The sequence below is a fragment of the Trachypithecus francoisi genome, unplaced genomic scaffold (genome assembly GCF_009764315.1).
Source record: "Trachypithecus francoisi isolate TF-2019V2 unplaced genomic scaffold, Tfra_2.0 Lachesis_group9, whole genome shotgun sequence".
NCBI lineage: Eukaryota > Metazoa > Chordata > Mammalia > Primates > Cercopithecidae > Trachypithecus > Trachypithecus francoisi.
The window spans coordinates 49233700-49251041 of NW_022681474.1; the positions used below are offsets into that span (position 1 = coordinate 49233700).

General features: G+C 40.9%; 1 long non-coding RNA gene across 1 annotated transcript in view; it reads left to right on the forward strand.

Moving 5' to 3' along the window:
- The window catches only part of LOC117082142, a 29729-nt gene extending 15204 nt beyond the window's left edge, over positions 1-14525 (forward strand). The window contains exon 3 of the long non-coding RNA XR_004436488.1: positions 13670-14525. This is a non-coding gene — a long non-coding RNA (uncharacterized LOC117082142). The remainder of the gene's footprint in view (positions 1-13669) is intronic.
- The last annotated feature ends 2817 nt before the right edge of the window (positions 14526-17342 follow it).

Sequence of the window (17342 nt, forward strand, 5' to 3'; positions counted from 1 at the left end):
TTGTTGCCTCAATTTCAGAGCCTGCTATTGGTCTATTCAGGGATTCAACTTCTTCCTGGTTTAGTCTTGGGAGAGTGTAAGTGTCCAGGAAATTATCCATTTCTTCTAGATTTTCTAGTTGATTTGCGTAGAGGCATTTATAGTATTCTCTGATGGTTGTTTGTATTTCTGTGGGGTCGGTGGTGATATCCCCTTTATCATTTTTTATTGCTCTATTTGATTCCTCTCTCTTTTCTTCTTTATTAGTCTAGCTAGCGGTCTGTCAATTTTGTTGATCTTTTCAAAAAACCAACTCCTGGATTCATTGATTTTTTGGAGGGTTTTTTGTGTCTCTATCTCCTTCAGTTCTGCTCTGATCTTAGTTATTTCTTGCCTTCTGCTAGCTTTTGAATGTGTTTGCTCTTGCCTCTCTAGTTCTTTTAATTGTGATGTTAGAGTGTCAATTTTAGATCTCTCCTGCTTTCTCTTGTGGGCATTTAGTGCTATAAATTTCCCTCTACACACTGCTTTAAATGTGTCCCAGAGATTCTGGTATGTTGTATCTTTGTTCTCATTGGTTTCAAAGAACATCTTTATTTCTGCTTTCATTTCATTATGTACCCAGTAGTCGTTCAGGAGCAGGTTGTTCAGTTTCCATGTAGTTGAGTGGTTTGGATTGAGTTTCTTAGTCCTGAGTTCTAGTTTGATTGCACTGTGGTCTGAGAGACAGTTTGTTATAATTTCTGTTCTTGTACATTTGCTGAGGAGTGCTTTACTTCCAATTATGTGGTCAATTTTGGAATAAGTGCGATGTGGTGCTGAGAAGAATGTATATTCTGTTGATTTGGGGTGGAGAGTTCTATAGATGTCTATTAGGTCCGCTTGGTGCAGAGATGAGTTCAATTCCTGGATATCCTTGTTAACTTTCTGTCTCGTTGATCTGTCTAATGTTGACAGTGGAGTGTTGAAGTCTCCCATTATTATTGTATGGGAGTCTAAGTCTCTTTGTAAGTCTCTAAGGACTTGCTTTATGAATCTGGGTGCTCCTGTATTGGGTGCATATATATTTAGGAGAGTTAGCTCTTCCTGTTGAATTGATCCCTTTACCATTATGTAATGGCCTTCTTTATCTCTTTTGATCTTTGATGGTTTAAAGTCTGTTTTATCAGAGACTAGGATTGCAACCCTGCTTTTTTTGTTCTCCATTTGCTTGGTAGATCTTCCTCCATCCCTTTATTTTGAGCCTATGTATGTCTCTGCATGTGAGATGGGTCTCCTGAATACAGCAGACTGATGGGTCTTGACTCTTTATCCAGTTTGCCAGTCTGTGTCTTTTAATTGGAGCATTTAGTCCATTGACATTTAAGGTTAATATTGTTATGTGTGAACTTGATCCTGTCATTATGATATTAACTGGTTATTTTGCTCGTTAGTTGATGCAGTTTCTTCCTAGCCTCGATGGTCTTTACATTTTGGCATGTTTTTGCAATGGCTGGTACCGGTTGTTCCTTTCCATGTTTAGGGCTTCCTTCAGGGTCTCTTGTAAGGCAGGCCTGGTGGTGACAAATGTCTAAGCAATTGCCTATCTGTAAAGGATTTTATTTCTCCTTCACTGATGAAGCTTAGTTTGGCTGAATATGAAATTCTGGGTTAAAATTCTTTTCTTTAAGAACGTTGAATATTGGCCCCCACTCTCTTCTGGCTTGTAGAGTTTCTGCCGAGAGGTCTGCTGTTATTCTGATGGGCTTCCCTTTGTGGGTAACCCGACCTTTCTCTCTGGCTGCCCTTAAATTTTTTCCTTCATTTCAACTTTGGTGAATCTGGCAATTATGTGTCTTGGAGTTGCTCTTCTGGAGAGTATCTTTGTGTGTTCTCTGTATTTCCTGAATTTGAATGTTGGCCTGCCCTACTAGGTTGGGGAAGTTCTCCTGGATGATATCCTGAAGAGTGTTTTCCAAGTTGGTTCCATTTTCCCCCTCACTTTCAGGCACCCCAATCAGATGTAGATTTGGTCTTTTTACATAATCCCATACTTCTTGCAGGCTTTGTTCATTTCTTTTTCTTCTTTTTTCTTTTGGTTTCTCTTCTTGCTTCATTTCATTCATTTGATCCTCAATCGCTGATACTCTTTCTTCCAGTTGATGGAGTTGGTTACTGAAGCTTGTGCATTTGTCACGTATTTCTCGTGTCATGGTTTTCATCTCTGTCGTTTCGTTTATGATCTTCTCTGCATTAATTAGTCTAGCTGTCAATTCTTCCACTCTTTTTTCAAGATTTTTAGTTTCTTTGCACTGGGTACGTAATTCCTTCTTTAGCTCTGAGAGGTTTGATGGACTGAAGCCTTCTTCTCTCATCTCGTCAAAGTCATTCTCTGACCAGCTTTGATCCGTTGCTGGCGATGGGCTGCGCTCCTTTGCAGGGGGAGATGCGCTCTTATTTTTTGAATTTCCAGCTTTTCTGCCCTGCTTCTTCCCCATCTTTGTGGTTTTATCTGTCTCTGGACTTTGATGATGGTGACGTACTGATGGGGTTTTGGTATAGGTGTCCTTCCTGTTTGATAGTTTTCCGTCTGACAGTCAGAAGGACTGTCTGTTGGTCTGTTGGAGATTGCTTGAGGTCCACTCCAGACCCTGTTTGCCTGGGTATCACCAGCAGAGGTTGCCGAAGATAGAATATTGCTGAACAGCGAGTGTACCTGTCTGATTCTTTCTTTGGAAGTTTCCTCTCAGGGGTGACACCACCCTGTGAGGTGTGGGGTGTCAGACTGCCCCTAGTGGGGGATGTCTCCCAGCTAGGCTACTCAGGGGTCAGGGACCCACCTGAGCAGGCAGTCTGTCCGTTCTCAGATCTCAACCTCTGCTTTAGGAGATCCACGGCTCTCCCCAAAGCTGTCAGACAGAGTCGTTCCCGTCTGCACCGCCCCCGCTCTTTCCCCTAATGGACTGCAGCTGTGCGCTGTCCGCAGAGGTAGAGTCTACAGAGACAGGCAGGCTTCCTTGAGCTGCTGTGAGCTCCACCCAGTTCGAGCTTCCCAGCGGCTTTGTTTACCTACTTAAGCCTCAGCAATGGCGGGTGCCCCTCCCCCAGCCTCGCTGCTGCCTTGCGGATAGATCGCAGCAGACGGCTGTGTTAGCAGTGAGGGAGGCTCCGTGGGCGTGGGACCCTCCCGGCCAGGTGTGGGATATATTCTCCTGGTGTGCCTGTTTCCTTAAAGCGCAGTATTGGGGTGGGAGTTACCCGATTTTCCAGGTGTTGTGTGTCTCAGTTCCCCTGGCTAGGAAAAGGGATTCCCTTCCCCCTTGTGCTTCCAGGTGAGGCGATGCCTCGCCCTGCTGCAGCTCAAGCTGGTCAGGCTGCAGCAGCTGACCAGCACCGATTGTCCGGCACTCCCTAGAGAGATGACCCCAGTACCTCAGTTGAAAATGCAGAAATCACAGGTCTTCTGTGTCGCTCGCGCTGGGAGTTGGAGACTGGAGCTGTTCCTATTCGGCCATCTTGCCGCTTTTCTTATATCCTGCTTCACTCATTTACATTCCCTGCCTACCTGTTATCGACCTCTGCATGGGTAGCCCCTGATTTCTGGAAACTTCTTCCTTCATAACCACACTCCAAGGGCCACTAGTGGACAACTAGTTTCTAAGAATTTTACTTGCCCTCTATGACTCCATCTCCACAGTCAGATAAGTGTTCAAACTCTTCTCTTTGGTGTTTAAAACATTGAGAAATTTTCATTATATTTCCCCAAATCCCCTCACCTTATGTCCCACCACTCTCATGCCTACATGAGAGGCCTATATGCCTATTGCATCTTTTCAAAACAAATTGACTAAACTGTGATACACAGACAACGTCACTGGAATCACGCTTTCCTGTCCTGAACCAAACTACTCATCTCGCCAAAACCCGATTGTCCCTCCTTATAAGTGGCAAGTTAAGAAACAATAGATTCATCCTCACTCCTCTCTTTGTCTCACAAAGCATATCTAATCAATTAGCAAACTCTTTCAGTATTACCTCCAAAATTTCCCTTAGTTTCAAGTGCTGTACTCCAAACCACCTCCAAAGCCACCATGACAGCACAAGCCACTGTAACCTGTCAGATCATGTTAATGATCTCCTGATAGGTTTCCCACTTCCACCATTGCTCCCCAGTAGTCTGTGGTCAACACAGCAGCCAGTTCATTCTTCTGGAATGTAGCCCAGATCATGCTATCCTTTTTTCAAAGCCCCCTTTTATTTCTTCTCTGATGTCTTCTCCTACTGACCCCTCCACCATCAACTCACTCCAGCTATACTGCCTTCTCAGTTTTCCCTGGAAACCTCAGACATGTTCATTCCAAGTAGCCTGTGTACTTGCTGTCCCCTCTACCTGGAAGCCTATTTCCATGTACATTTGCAAGACTTATGATATCACCTCCTTTAGAACGCAGATAAAATGTCAACTGCTCTGACCCTACTATTTAAAATTATAACCTACTCCCCAGCTCCAAGAAATCCGTATTTTATTTTTCCCCATAGCTCTGTTCATCATCTGACACTATTTCATTTACCTTTTCACTCATTTCCTGTTCCCTCTGCAGGAACTTTATATGTTTTGTTTACTCACTTACCTGCATTTTCTAGAGTGGATCTGGACCTGAGGCAACTGCTCAGTTATATTTGCTGGATAAATCAATCAATGCCTTCTTTTGCTTGATTATCCCTTCCCTGGACAGGAAATTTCTTCTCAATACCTAACTAAATCTAGCCAATTCTCAGAATGTAGGCACCTTTTTTACATCTTCCAAGAAGCCTTTCTCATTATTCTTCCTAACTACTACATTTCCTGAAGTCAAGATAATAGATAGAAAAAGACCATTAGAAATGATTGCGTGTTTATCCGGAAAATTGAGAAGGGGATTGTGGGTCTTTATGACAATTTCAACAAGTAGGTGGAGACAGAAAAAGTGACCCCCCAAAAGAAAATCTGTGTGAAGCTACCATCTGTGCTGTAAAGCTGTTCCCTCTGAACTTGCTGAACCCCTTTCTCAGACTCTACTGGGCTGGAGTAGAGACATTCATGGATTTAAAAAACAACGTTTGAGGCAGACAAAGAAGCAAGAGAAAAGAACAGAAAAGATAGCTGCGTATTTTAGCCTGCTGGTTATCTGTTCCTGCATGATAAACGACCCCAGCACTTAGTGGTCTAAAACAGCAGGTGTTTATTATGGATCACAAGTTTGTTCAACAGGAAGTTCTGTTGATTTGTGCTGGACACCGCTAACGCCTTCTGGGTTTGCCTAGGTGTTTCTGCCAGCTGGTAGGTGGTAGAGATCTGGCTGGTCTTGGGTAGCTTTGCTCTCCTTTCTGGCATTAGCTGTCAATTGAGAAGAATGACAGGGGTGACTGGGCCACACATCTGTTGTTTTTCAGTATACTGGCCTGAACGTGTCCTCCAGGTGTCAGGGTTTCCAGAGAGTTCATGGAAACACCTGAGGCTTCTTGGGGACTGGGGAACTTACAACTGGGCAGTGTAACCATATATACTGTCCCAAGAGTTTGCATTTTAACACTTCAATTCTCATAGAAAAGTTTGGGACAGAAGGTTAATTGTAAGATCAACCTCTTTGCATATATACTGAAACCTTCAAATATGGAACAAAAGAACTTTGAAAGACAGTGTCTTGCTTTACTTAGGAAGAGCTTGGAATGCATTTAGCCACATGCAGCACTCTGCAAAAGTGTGCATGACCTTTCAAACTTGAAGAGAGAAGACACAAACATCAAAAACAGCCTGTTCCCTTCAGCAGTCAGAACCCAGAGTCTCTAAGCTCCAGACTTGGGGTAAAGAAAAGTTTATGTCTTGTACTTTGTTCAATGAGGCAAAAGAAAAAGACTGAAATGAACATGGGAAAAGAGACAGAGGACTTGATGGATATGAGGACATTGTGGGATAAAGAAATTCAGAGAAGGTCAGCTGGGTGAGGGAGGAAGTAGTCTTGAGGCCCAGCGCATCCAGGGCCTTTTGGCTTTGGGGCTGTTTGGCCTCATGTTGAAAAGGTATTGATGAAACAGTGTTTATGCTGCATGATACAATAATACTCCAGGTTGTCCAATGAGGCCAAATCCTAGGTGGTAAGGTTGGATCCCAGCAGGACAAGTCTTAGAAGTTGTTTCTTCTTAATTTCTCACATTTTAATATTTTACGAAATTGCTTGATGTCAGCTATGTCGTAATTTAATTTTCTTCGAAATTAGCATGTCTCAGTTTGTTTTTCTTACTATTTTGGAGACAGCCTGGTTAAAACTTTCCCACTCATAAAATTGCTAGTCAAACTATTTTAGGAAGGAAGCTCAAACATTCATTGTTTGCCTTATTAAAAATTAGCTCAGGCAGATGGAGGAAGGATACAATGTGTGCTTTCCTCTCATTCTGATTTGTTGCCTGTCCCTACCTTCATCCAGCACATTAGGAGATAATCTTTCTCCACAAGGGCCATGGGGCCAGGTGCAGGAACACAGCTGCATTTTGCAGGAATGAGACTGAGGTTAAGATGCCTTGTGATGGTCACACAAATTGAGAAATGGGGTCAGAGCGGGAGCTGCAGTTAGTGGGGACAAGATCAATGTTGCCCTCAGGTTTTGTCCATTTGCATTGCTATAAAGGAATACTTTGGGACTGGGTAGTTTATTTTTAAAAGAGGTTTAATTAATTCATAGTTCTGCAGGCTGTACATGAAGCATAGTGCTGGCATCTGCTTCTGGTGAGGGCCCCAGGAACCTTACAGTCATGGCAGAAGGTGAAGGGGAGCCAGTGTGTCATGTGGAATGAGAGGGAGCAAGAGAGAGGGAGAGGAGGCGATGCCAGGCTCTTTTAAACAACCAGGTCTCATGTGAACTCATAGAGTGAGAACTCGTTCTTGTTACCTGAAGGACAGTGCCAAGACATTCATGAGGGATCCGCCTTCATGACCCAAACACGTCCTACTAGGCCTGCTTCCAACAGTGAAGGCCACCTTTCAGCTTGAGATTTGGAGGGGACAAAACGTCCAAACCATATCACTCTTAAAGCATCGTAGCAGGACAAGAAGGAGGCGTCAGAATTTCCTAGTGCAGAAAACATTGAGAGAACGTGTCTTTTCTAAACCCTAACCTCAAGGGAATATATTAGACATTGTACCTGCCCTCCATCTGTTTTTGAGTCCCCTGCTTGTGGAATACCTTGGATCCTTTGCTTTTGGTTCAGTCATGCATTCATTTCTGCAAGGGCTCATCCAGCCCCTCCTATGTGCCAGGATCTCTCTTAGGTGATGCAACACGGAAAAAAAACATAGTCCTTGCCCTCATGGAGATCATAGTCTCAAAGGAATTTGCATTATAAGTATCTATTGAGCAACACAAGTCTTCTGGTGAGGCAAGTACAGGATCTTGTAGGAGCACATAGGAAAGGTATCTGACACAGCCTGAATTATTGACATGTATGTTGGGAACATGGCTCCCATCCTCACTTCTTGCAGTTTTTCACTCCAGAACACAGGGAAGGGTGAACATCTGTTGGGAAAGATGTCATCATCCTCCATCCAGGGCTGGGCAGTTCACTGAACAGCCATGTGCTACTCTCCACGTTGGACAACAGAGTCTTGAAAGTGGTTCATGGCTCAGAGGGTGGAAGCTAAATATTTTGCAAGGAGATCAACCCTAAGGAGAAAAAAGTCATCATCATATTTTCTACCCTCACCCAAACCTGACTCCATCCCCAAACAGTGCCACTCTCTGTTCTATTCCTCATTATCTGAGGATAGCAGTGTTTAAGTGCCATAATGCTCAGATCAGCAGTTTCACAGACTTGATATCATTTAATCTTCCCAACGGTGCTCTGAAGGAGTTACAATTTGTCCCTGTTTTACAGGTAAAGAAATTGAGACAGAGAGCAATTTGTTAACTTACAGACCCATCATGCTCATCCTCAAGTGAAGTGAACACACTTCTGCCTGAACTCTCAGGCTCTAGTTCTCTGCCCACTTTGATTCTCTAAGTAGAGACAAAAGTGGACAGCAAAGAAAGCTCCTGAAGCTTCTTTTCAGAGATCTTCTGGGGCTCCCTAGTATGCAAAGAATCCAGTCCCAAGCAAAGAATACACTCCAAGACTATCTTGGAATGTAGGCCTCTCTATTATCAGTTAATGTTGCTTTCAAATTCAAATCGATTTTTCTAGCCTCAGCTCTTTTCCAATCTGTCTTTCTCCTCTGCTGCAGTGACTCCCAAATACTCACTTGTCTCTCAATGCGTCCTTCAAGCTTCACGCGCCCTCCCTTGTTGTTGTTCATATTCTTACTGCTTGAAAGGTCCTATATATTGCCGTTTCTTGAAATTGCCCTTCCTTCAGAGACCAGCTTTCACCATAAAACTTTCTTTTATGCCTCCCAGGAGAATATAAACTTACTGTCTTTCATGCTCATAAATCTCTGCAATAAAATTTTATTATACCCCTTTCCTCTGTTGACTTTTTGCTCTGTCTTTCCCACTAGAACAGGAGCTCCTGGAGGGCAGGGGTAATGCTTATGTTGTATCCTGCACAATGCAAATCACGTGTCAGCCCTGCACACAATGTCTCAGTTAATATTTTGGGATTGCAATGAGAACCTACTGCTAGGTCCTTCTCAAACAACTTTCTGGGCTGAAGCGACGGGGTGGGGGTACAATTGCTTGCTTACTGGTTTCATGCTACTTATCTCTCAGAACCCTCAATTTCCTCACATGTGAAGCAGGATTATAAACACTTGATGAGAGATAATGCCAGAATCCAGATGTCTGAATACTTGATTTCCATTCTGACACATCCTATATAGGGGAAGGATAGTATGAAGAACATATGTACAGGGCAATGCCAGAGACATAGTCTTGATTTCTAGCAGAGAACCTAGCTCCCATGTCCCCTGCTCTGGTGACTTGATTGGCCCTTGTGCAGACTAAACAGAGTAGCGATTCTCTTGATCCAAGAGCTACACTCAATGGCAGGCTTCAGGGGCTTGCTGCACAGATCTTTCTTCAGAGCTCTTTCCTGGCTCCCACTTAGTCTCATGAAGTCAAAAGCAAAAGACTGTCGCAAGTTTTATCTTATTGGTAGATAAGACTGTTCTGTCTTATTGATAGAAAGGTTAGGCCCCTCACAGAAGGGTTTTCTGAAGTCTAGTTCTGTTTATGTACATTTCACTTTCCCCTCAAAAATTCCTACCCTGCTGTATCTGCCTGTTTGACTAACTGCATGTTCTGAAGTGTACCTTTTTATCTTCCAGTCATTTCAAAGCCCTGCCTTGGTAGGAAAGCAGTATGCATACATGCATTTGGGACAGATTTTTTTTTTTAATTTTAAACTAATTATTTGAATAATAACATCATGATCTGAATTAGGCAGATACATAGTGGAAAAAAATAATGTACTGTTGTTGGTGTCAAGTTTTTCCTTATACCAACAGTAACACCTTGGGAAGTTTTCTTAATGCCTCTAACCTTTAGCTGTAAAATAGAGATGATTATGTTTACCACCTAGGGCTGTTTGAGCATCAAATAAGATAAAGTGCATGAAGATCCTATCACAGTAATTGGCATGAAATAGATGTTTGATACATGTTGGCACCTTTTTTTTTCTCTCTTTAAAGTTAACCAACAAGATCCTTTTCTCATCTGATTACAAGTAGTCAGTTTCTTATGAAGGACATCTGGGAAGTCAGAACTAGAAGCTTGTGCTAATTTTATGACCGCATCACATTCTGTCATTGAAGAAAAGAGTATGATCTAGGGCTGATTCCAAACTTTCTCCAGAAATGAATTTTTTATACCCACCTGATGCTTTGGAGCCATCCTAGGCTATTTAGTACTTGAATGTTTAGCAAACTTGCTTAAGGCTCTTAGATTAAACCTGGTGGTTTCTGCTCCAAGTTGCTCAGAGTTCAGCAGTTGACTTTTGCCCCATGGAAAATCATGGACATTACTGATCTATAAGAAATAAGCATCATTTTATCTTTGGTTAAGATGGTGTCATTGTCGTCATCATGACCTCTCCTAGCTGCCAGGAGCTCAACACACTATTGCTTGGGGTCACAAAGACCAGTCACCTGCTCCTAGCCACTCTTTCCCTGACCCTCCCAGACATTACTCCTGGAGCAGGGTATCACCTGCTGCTTCTCTGGAAGTTGGGCTTGAAGCAGAATGGATGAACCACTCAAGCCTGAAAGATCCCCACTCCCCTCTCTTCTTGATATATTAGGTACCCATAGTTTTTCTCGAACAGTTCTTGAGAAACGGGGTGAGGAGGTATAGCTAGAAGATTTTTCCTTAGCCTCAGGGAGTCAAAATTAAGCCTTTCAATGCCTACGTTTTGACTCCTAGCAGAGCCCAAGAGATGATGGGAGGGAGACGTGGGCAGTCCTCCTAAGACAACCAGTGCAGTGAAGTTATCGAGAGCATGGGTTTGTAGTTAATTGCTACTACTGTGAGTCTAAAATCTGCATAGATGTGTGACCATGGTCCAGGTCCTGAGCTTCTCCATGCCCCACTTGCCTCCTCTGTGCAATAGTCATAACACTACTCAATTCACATTGTTAGAAGGATTAAATAAGACAATTAATGTAAAATCTGTATGTAGTATTTGATACAACTCTACTGCAAAGTAACGTAACAGTGAGGACCTTCAAGTCACATTATGCATTCAAGAGTTTAGAAATTACTGAATGACAAGAATCCAAAGCAGTTTGAATTGGATTATCAAAAAACAAAAGGATAATAGTTTACCTGGGACAAATGTTAATTAAGTAGGGAGAACAACAAAGCATTTTCTCTTCTTATTTAAGCTACATAAAAGCTTTATTTATTATAATCTTTAACATTTGATCTCAATTAGACATTGGACCAGTCATAGCCAGGAAGTCAGTGGCTGACTGGATTTGCTGGTGATTCTCAGGTTTGTATTTTCTTATTGATTCATTTCCATTTACTATCTTCCTGATTTCCCCCACCATGAAGGAGGATGAATTCACCATGACAGAGAAGCAGTTCACTTGCCCCCAGATGAGGCATAGGTTCCCCTGAATGGAACGGCTTAAGCAGGTATACTGGCCTACAAAACTATTGTGCCCTAATGGCCACCTTCCATTCCCTCTGGCTATGACTTATTTCTGTCACCCTGTATTTTGTTCTTTAGGCACAAAGAGAATCATAGCTCATAACAATGGCATATTGTCCCAGTTGCATGTATGTGCATGTACATTTACCTCCACACACAAGATCACATGAATACACAAAAATGCATTTACAGGCATTCACACAAATATGCAAAGGTCAGGTGAGAAGTACTCTGAAAAACATAAATACCGTGTGGCCATATTTAATAGATATAAAAAAAAATACTTGCAAATACACTCATCCATGCCCACTCTCGCACAGACACACACAATCATCAAACACACACATACTTTGATCATGTGACTATCCTGCAGGACTATGGAGTATATATAGTACAAATAGACAATTCTGCTTATTTTAATCACATTCTTTTTATGAGGAGCTTTCTCTAGATCCCTGGATCAGCAGGGCAGTTCCATATCTTATTACAATCTGCCAAGATGAAATAGATAAATCTATTAGCCTGCTCTTTGCTTGTTTCATCATTGTGACAGCCTCTCATGGGTTTACATCCATCAGGCTCCCTTGCCACCTGACAGGCAAGTCTCCACCACCAAGCTGCAGGTTAATAGCTCCTTAATCTCTATTTAATTGCTCATTAATAATTCCAATACTGCTTTCCTCTGTTAATTGATTAAAAAACAGTTTCAGCGGAAGTGAATAATGAAGTTTGGTAGCAGCGAACTATGGAACGAGTTTTTTTGTCATCAAGATAATCAAGAAGAAATAGTGGCCAAAATACTTCTCGTTCCATTTGCAGATTTCTATAATGCATGAATTGACAGGGCCTTTGGAATTCAATGACATCAGCATATATAGTTGCTACTACAACCAAGTTGTGAGCCACAACTGGTTCAACAGTTTTCTAGGGAAGACAGCATTCTGTGATCAAAGAAATCTGGCAGATCCGGCATACAAATGTCTCTCACACTTTGGAGTCTTACATTAATCATTGGCATATTAAAAACTCTGAAATTCTGCAGTTTGAGCCATCTCTTTACATTGTTCAGGCAATCTTAACCCAATGTTACTTGACAATACAATCACATATCTTACTGAGCACTATTTCATTTATCAATTGCCACATAACGGATTACCCCCAAATTTAGTGGCTTTAAACAACAATGATGGATGATATTTTTTATAATAGTGTGGCTGTCCTGTGCTGGAAGGTGGAAGATTGTCTGGCAGTTGATGTCTGGGGAGCCTCACTCCTCTTCTACATGGTTTCTCATCCACCAAAAACCTTTCTTAAAAGGTGGGCTCAACACAGTGTTGTACTCAATAGGACAAACAACAGGCACCATTAAGCTACTAAATGCTTAGCTGCGAAAGTCGAGCAACAGCACCCTGTCACGTAATATTAAACAAAGCAGCCATAAGGCTAGGCTAGATTCAAAGTGTATATAAGTTGATGTCCCTCTGTGGAAGGGAGGACAGATAAAGTCACACTGCAAAGAGGCCCTTGGAATGCAGGAAGGAATTGTTGTGGCCATCTTGGAATATAATCTACCACTAACTGCTGATCAGTTTTTGGAACACAGTTCAGAAAATGTCAATGTAGAACAATTCTTAGATTTTCCAGATTAGGATACTGAGACTCATGGATGTAGAATGATCTGCCTAAGGGCACAAAGCCAGTAATTAACAGACCTGAAGTTAGAATCTAGTCCCCGGATTTCAAGTCTTCTCTCTTTCTCACGGTGTTGCCAAAGGATACTCTACCAATTAGGAATAATGTGAATCACATCCAAACACTTACTCTCTGGATTTGGGGAGTTCTAGACCCTGATTTTGGTCTTCTAAACAAGTCTAGTTAGACTTCTTAAATCAGGAATAACTGTAAACCAGAGATGCAGCTTCTTGTGCTTTTATTCCATAAATAATAGGTTCTGGAAATAGCCAAACTTGGAGATTCTGAATGGCATGGGTTGGGTGAGCTCTTTCAAAAATTTCTGTGAGATAAAGTAACCTGGATTTTTTCCACCAATATTTTAGTTATATTTCCTAGATTTCCACTGAGTTCTACATATTTACAACCCATAGTCATATCTTCAATGAATCTCCCAAGTCCCTTAAACCATAATCCAGCCCAGCTCTTTGACAGCTCATAAGTGAATTTACTTAATGCTCCTGTAAGTTGGCAACTTATTCCAAACACAGCTTTCATGTTATTGCAGTGCTGAAAAGCAAATCCAGAAATAATTACTCTTCCGCGAATTTTTCCTGAACTGGTCAAGGCAGGCATGAAAACTTTACCCAGTTCTTATATCTGAGAATTTAGCTCAATCCCCCTCTACTTTTGTATCATTATGGCCTTTTATTTTGTATGCTCTGTAAGATTTTATTGAGTCTACTGAAAATATGTTTGCTGCTTGAATGTATTGTACCTATGTTAAGTGAACACTCTTTTATTTATATACAAGGTGCTTGAATTTTCTGTATTATAATGCTAGTACTGTAATTCTTGGACTCGAAGGTATCCCACGAAAGGGGCCATGTCTGATATGGTTTTTTTTTTTTTTTTGCAGATATCTAAGGTCAAAATCTGCTGCATTGGTGCCTGGAAAATGCTTGCTGGTGACAACTTGATCAATATCTCCAAGACGCTGGCTCCTAACAACATTTTGCGTTAACTTGGCTTTAAATGTTCCAGTTCTCTTTGCTCAGGAAAGCTCATGAAAAAGAAACATTAAAATGAAGGCTAATGATTATAGAGAAAAAATATGTAGTACACTTCACAGGTAATACATGAGACTAGCATCATCTTCCTTCTGTAACACGTTTATTGTGAACAGAACACAACATTTTTCTGGATGGCATTTTCAGCTGATGTGTCACAGCATGAAAGAGTCTGAAGATTACATCTACTTCCCATTCTTAGCTTGTTACAAGGCAGGAGGAACAGAGGACGAGGGATTTTGTGGCTGTGATTTATACATGAAGAGCAGGGGTGGGTGTTAAGTCCCTAGCCTGATATTTAAATCTAAGATTACCTGGAAACTAAGCAGGAGAAAGAAAAAAGCAGGCTATATTATAAGCACAGTCAGTATCAAATAAACTTGGAATGACTTCTCTGGAAAAGCTGTTAAAATTCAGCTCAAACCTTTATTTGTTTATTTGTTTGATTTTTCCCCGAGACAGAGGCTACAGGAAGCAGAAAAGCAAATACCCCATGTGATGCGTGTATTTGAGAACTACAGAGAGAGGTTAACTGATGAAGTTCAAGTGTCAAGGAGAAAATCCCCTTTGAGCCACTTCAGATCTTGGGAGGTGCCAATCTTCCTGGGTCCTGATATTAAAGTCCTCAGAGTATGCGACTAGGTCCAGTTGGCAGGATAGAGCAGCAAATGACATTTTGAAGACTGGTCTAATCTGATAAACAATTAAATCTTTGTTTTTTCAAATTTGCCTTTCCAAATATTGTCTGTGCTGAAGTCAAGATAAGAAGCCCAATTGTGAAAATGTGTTAGTTTAGAAATGAAATGGCCTCTAATATGCAGTGAAGCAATGCCTCTGTTCATTGAGTCACCTTTCTAGAATTCTCTAAGTGTCACCTGCAACCTCTTTTTTTCTCTTTAAACCACCTGCTTTCAGATTCACCCACTCTACTTCCTACCTGTCTTTTCTATTTATTGACTCACTAGAATTAGTCACTCATTTTGGTGCTATTTCTGCTCCCGGGTTACCCAAGTTAATATGTATGTAACTGTGGCTTACTTGTAGTTCTTTGGAGTCAGATAAATCAGAGGCAAATGCAGAAGCAAAGAAGCAAGGGGACTGATAAAGAGACATCAAACTTAATAAAACTTTAGAACAAGGATACTTTCATTTCACTGGGGATTGAGACAAGTTTCCAGTGAAAATGTCAGGAGTCATGGAAGTAGGTTCACAAAGGAACTAAGATAAAAATGCTTCAGCTTGTTTTTTTAAATTATTGAAAGACAGAGGGGGGAAATGGGTGCAATACAAACTGAAGAAGAGTCAATTGAAGGTGTGTATGAGGGAATGAGTTGAGTGGGGAAGATGATCACAGCCTAGGTATTGACTCCAGGGACAAGATCTATTGCACCAGCATAATAGAAGTCAACCCAGAAGCACTTTTGAAGAGATTAGATGGTTACAATCAGGGTTCAAAAATTCCTAATTTAAATTAGAAAACAATCAACTTTACCTCTTTCAAAAAAACCTAAATGGAACCACCCGACATTCTCAGTAGGATGAACAGTCTCTTCAAGGCAAGTTTCCCTGACAGGGTGCATACTGAGGACTTACTATGACGTTTATCTGTGGCTATAGCATACGTAACTTCTTCAACCCAAGCAAAACTAGAGCAAACACCTCGATAAATAGTAAAATTGTTTGTATTTTATTTAAAAGGAGCTTTTTAAACTTTTGATTCTGAAATATGGAGTAGACTTTCTTTTCTCTATTTCAACCACAAAGTACAACTGAAAAATTTGGACATAATGTATAAAACAAACATAAGACTGAAATGCTGACAAAGAAAGCAAATTGGCTAAAGACTTTGGGACCCAGGAGATGACACAGTGGTGAGTTTCCTGGTTTTCTTTTCACTTTGTGTATTCCAGACTCTGAGCTGAAGAAGTTACCAACTCAGAAGTGCCAATGAGAGCAGACAAAGCTTGCTCTCTTTAGTCAAAGGACCAAGATAGGCATAGCCTAGCAAGACAGAACATGCTTAAACAGTAATCACTGTATTCCAACCAAACCCACCCTCAAATACACCAGCAAAGCCAAGTGGGAAGTTTAGATTTTCACCCTCATGATAGTGAAGCACCACAACACCGTTACAGAAGACTAAATAGGAAGCTGGGATTTTAGTAGTTGTCTCTCAACAATTAATACAATAACTAAATAGAAAATCAAGAAGATCATAGAACTTAATAATACCATTAGAAATAGGAATGTTCATAGAATACTCCACTCAACAACAGAATGCACATTTTTAAGTGTCCACAGAGCACATACCAAGGTAGATCATAATATAGGCAATACAATAAACTTCAACAATTTAGAAAAAGTTGAAATCATACAGAGTATGTTCTTTAAGCACAATAAAATCAAAGTAGAAATCACTAGAAAGACAAGTATATATTTAAATACTTGGAAACTAAATAACACACTTCTAAATAATCAATGAGGCAAAGAGAAAGTCTCAATAAAAGTAAAAAGTACATTGAATTAAGACGCAAATGTTTTCCAAGAAGATGAATGAGGCTATTATTGCTCTGATATAAAAACCAGATAAAGACAGTACAAGTGAAGAAAACTATGGCCGGGCGCGGTGGCTCAAGCCTGTAATCCCAGCACTTTGGGAGGCCGAGACGGGCGGATCACGAGGTCAGGAGATCCAGACCATCCTGGCTAACACGGTGAAATCCCGTCTCTACTAAAAGAATACAAAAAACTAGCCGGGCGAGGTGGCGGGCGCCTGTAGTCCCAGCTACTCGGGAGGCTGAGGCAGGAGAATGGCGTGAACCCGGGAGGCGGAGCTTGCAGTGAGCTGAGATCCGGCCACTGCACTCCAGCCTGGGCGACAGAGCGTGACTCCGCCTCAAAAAAAAAAAAAAAGAAAACTAAAGACTAAGATCTCTCATGACTGTAGATGCAAACATCCTTGAGAACATATTAGAAATAAGAGTTAGTAATATATATGAAAATTGTTTGTTATAACTAAATTAGGTTTAGTTGGGAGTGCAAGCCTGGATCAACATTAAAGAAACAAACAATATAATTCAACATATCAACAAACTAAGTATAAAAAGCCATATGATACCATCAATTGATGCACAAAAAACATTTGTTACAGTTCAACATGTATTTATAATAGAATATCATCAAGTAAAGAATAGGGTGAAATTAACAAACACCTACAAAAAACCCCATAGCAAATAGCATAATGAATGCTTTCACCCTAATATTGAGAACAGCATGAGGATACTGTCATCACTATTCTTATTCATCAGAGTGCTGGAAGTTCAAGATTGTGAAATAAGAAAAGAAAAATAAATCAAGTCATATAGATAGAACACGAAAAAATAAAATGGTTTCTATTTAAAGATAACATAATTGTTTACATAAGAAATCCCAAAGAATCTACAAAACAATTGCTAGAACTAATAGTTCAGTTAGGTCACAGAATGCAAGGTAAACTTACAAAAATAAGTTATATTTTTATAA